Genomic DNA, 4271 nt, shown 5'->3' with positions numbered 1-4271 from the left:
GAAAGGGCAAATTTTTTTAGATGATATTGAACTGAACTCGTGAAGTACATACATATACCTAAGTGCATTCATAATTGCATTAATATGTATCAATGCACATCTGTAGTTATTAGAGCCTTTTATGTTCACTGGCTCTTAATAACTAAAACTCCAAACTTTCAAGATTGTTCTGTTCAAGTACGGTGGACAAAATCTTGTAACTGATGATGGATTGAGATGAAAAAAATAATGCAATGCAGAATTCGCTACTCATTGTTATTGTTTTATCCACAATTGTGTACGTAGATTATTCACGAACTTAGTCATTACGGAAGTTCTTCAAAATCCAGAAGACAAAAGCCACAATCCTGTTATTAAAAGCTACCGGGTAGAGAAATTTCAAAAATTTCTCAAATCCAAAATGATCCAACAAAAAAGTCACAAAGATTAAGGACGAGTTAAATTAAGTTAAATTGAATTCCGGAATCAAAACCTTTTTCCATCCCATATCTCACTAATGAAACCTAAGTTTGACAATTTTTTTTAAAAAATTAACCGAACATAGATAGTCTGTAATAAACCAGCGAAGAGAAACCGGTGAAGAAAGTTAATTGGGTGGTACTTTCAAGGCTATACCGAATCCATTTTGCAAACCTTAAATAATGTTCAGTGTAGCAAAGGACCGCAAAATTTCATCACGATGGGTTCCTATCCTATGGCCAAAGAATCGTACCCAAAAAAAAAATCGTAGAAAATTAAGACAAATTATATTACATCAGATAATGAAACGTTTTTCACAGCCTTTGAGATAATTGAATTTCACAAGGCGATCATTCGGGGCATTATTTTTGAAGACATGGTTGGAAAAGTGTTAATAAGTGGTAAAAACTGAATGAGTAAAACTTCGATTCTACAAAATTGCTCAAGTGACGCTCGCCAATTATGACGCATTAGCAGTACCAGTCAAATTCAAAACCAGTTATTGATCAAAATGAACAATTTGTCGCAACAATATTTGTGTCGCAACAATATTTGCGACGTAGGTTGCAAAAAAAGAGTTCATAATATAACACAAGCTTTGCTTGTGTAAACGAAGAAATGAATTGAACTCAGAAAGAAGTCAAGCCGCAAAAAAATTATAAGACTAATTCGAAAAAAACACCAAGACCTATATAAGTACTTTCACTACGTTAATGATTCAGAAAAAGACATGGCTTTCAGGCTCTCAGAAATTCAGGTATGTTTTTTGACGGACACTTCGTTGATAAAGTTAGCCCAATTTGAAAAAAACTTGATCAATATGGCACTTAATTTTCCGCTGGGAAACCTGAAATATAAAATCCACTATCGGACATTAATGTTGTTTACGCTGCTTTGCGCCATTTCCGCTTTCATTTCTCAACAATTTCAGCTTTCCTTACTCGTTTTTCCCTGCCTTTTAGCAAATGAACTGAATTGCACTTTAAGATACATCGAAGGTCAAACCGCTAAAGATCAAATTTAGCGTGAACAAACTCTATGACTTTTTCTTGAAAAGACAAAGTGACCACGACTACTTTCATCGACACTAAAAAACTGTATGAAAAGATTTTTGCATTCATTGAAAATTTAGAAGCTAACGAAGAGGCGAAGCTGTGCTTCGCAAACACAAGCGAGAAAACGACAAAAATTAGCAGTGACAAATGAAAACATAGCCAACAGACAGTTGGAAAAGAGTCAATGAACGCGATTAAACAGGAAAAAAAATGACTTGTTTTGCTTTGAAAAATCCCAAATTTCGAAGAACAAATTAATGACCTAAAGCTTGTGATTGACATTTGAAAAGTCACTAGAAATCAAAAATCACACTGCGAAACAATAAATGAGCCAGAACAAATTTCAAGAACTTTCCTGAAAAAAAACCGAAAATCATTGCGAATTACGTTCATCGACTCTTTAAAAAATGAAAGGTAAAAATAAACCCGAAAAATGAATCTTTCGCTATGCGGATTCAAATATACGACCAGGTGGTTTGGCTTCGCACGTCCTCGCATATGCGCCATAGGGCCCTTGAACATTTACAAAGTTTAGCTACCAATAAAGCAGCTGCATATGCTAATAAATTGCTAATGCGATGCCGCAAACTTAAGACATCCACTAATTTTGCTTTTTGATATCATCTGCTTCGAAATTTGATAAAACATAACCCAATTGATCTGAAAAAGCTATGTTTCAGTACTAAACTGAATTTGAAAAATTTTCAACTTCAATATATATCGCAAGTTTTTGAGATGGATAATTTATAATTTGGTTTTATGGTTTTCAGTCTATTGCATGCAAAATTAGAGAATGTCTTCAGTTTGCGGCATCGCATTAGCAATTTATTAGCATATGCAGCTACTTTATTGGTGGCTAGTTTGTAATTTTCAAGGGCCCCTTGGCGCAGAAGCGAGGACGTGCAAAACCAAACCACCTAGTCGTATGTTTGAATCCGCATAGCGAAAGATTCAATTTTCGGGTTTATTTTTACCTTTCATTTTTTAAAAAGTCGATGAAAGTAGTTCAGACTCTTAGCTAGGTCGCAATGATTTTTTTTCGGTTTTTGACATAACTTAGCAGGTAATAAATTGGAATATAAATAACCTAAGGCAAATGAACTGAATTGCACTTTAAGATACATCGAAGGTCAAACCGCTAAAGATCAAATTTAGCGTGAACAAACTCTATGACTTTTTCTTGAAAAGACAAAGTGACCACGACTACTTTCATCGACACTAAAAAACTGTATGAAAAGATTTTTGCATTCATTGAAAATTTAGAAGCTAACGAAGAGGCGAAGCTGTGCTTCGCAAACACAAGCGAGAAAACGACAAAAATTAGCAGTGACAAATGAAAACATAGCCAACAGACAGTTGGAAAAGAGTCAATGAACGCGATTAAACAGGAAAAAAAATGACTTGTTTTGCTTTGAAAAATCCCAAATTTCGAAGAACAAATTAATGACCTAAAGCTTGTGATTGACATTTGAAAAGTCACTAGAAATCAAAAATCACACTGCGAAACAATAAATGAGCCAGAACAAATTTCAAGAACTTTCCTGAAAAAAAAACCGAAAATCATTGCGAATTACGTTCATCGACTCTTTAAAAAATGAAAGGTAAAAATAAACCCGAAAAATGAATCTTTCGCTATGCGGATTCAAATATACGACCAGGTGGTTTGGCTTCGCACGTCCTCGCATATGCGCCATAGGGCCCTTGAACATTTACAAAGTTTAGCTACCAATAAAGCAGCTGCATATGCTAATAAATTGCTAATGCGATGCCGCAAACTTAAGACATCCACTAATTTTGCTTTTTGATATCATCTGCTTCGAAATTTGATAAAACATAACCCAATTGATCTGAAAAAGCTATGTTTCAGTACTAAACTGAATTTGAAAAATTTTCAACTTCAATATATATCGCAAGTTTTTGAGATGGATAATTTATAATTTGGTTTTATGGTTTTCAGTCTATTGCATGCAAAATTAGAGAATGTCTTCAGTTTGCGGCATCGCATTAGCAATTTATTAGCATATGCAGCTACTTTATTGGTGGCTAGTTTGTAATTTTCAAGGGCCCCTTGGCGCAGAAGCGAGGACGTGCAAAACCAAACCACCTAGTCGTATGTTTGAATCCGCATAGCGAAAGATTCAATTTTCGGGTTTATTTTTACCTTTCATTTTTTAAAAAGTCGATGAAAGTAGTTCAGACTCTTAGCTAGGTCGCAATGATTTTTTTTCGGTTTTTGACATAATTTAGCAGGTAATAAATTGGAATATAAATAACCTAAGGCATCCACGCTACCTTTGCATGTAATAATTTGGAAAGCCTAAGGCCACATTATGTATAAATCATGCATTTCAACAAATTGCGAAATATATTGAGTTAGAAAATTTCTGAAATCGAGTTTTTAATATAGCATTGATATTTGAAGCAAATAGCTTTTTTTCGTTTCATTTGAAGAATGAGAAGTGCATCAACTGCGTGAGCTTATTACTAATCGAACGTCAAAGCACATGCTATCAAAAAGCCTTAAGGTGCCCCAACAGTGGCACCAATATTTGCGACTTAGGTTAGAGAAAAAGAATAGTCGTAATATAACACTAACGCTCACTTAAGTTCGCTAGTGTAAAAAAAATAAAAATCAATTCTATCTAGGTTTATGTGACTTAAGGGAAACCATACTTCAGAAACTCTTACAGGCGTGCACGAAGAAAAATTGTTTCCTTGTAATCCAAATGAAACGATCGACTTGGAGATGGTAAAAGC

The sequence above is a fragment of the Symsagittifera roscoffensis genome, unplaced genomic scaffold (assembly GCF_963678635.1).
Source record: "Symsagittifera roscoffensis unplaced genomic scaffold, txSymRosc1.1 SCAFFOLD_226, whole genome shotgun sequence".
In the NCBI taxonomy this organism is placed as follows: Eukaryota; Metazoa; Xenacoelomorpha; order Acoela; family Convolutidae; genus Symsagittifera; species Symsagittifera roscoffensis.
Note: the sequence above shows the minus strand (reverse complement) of the source record.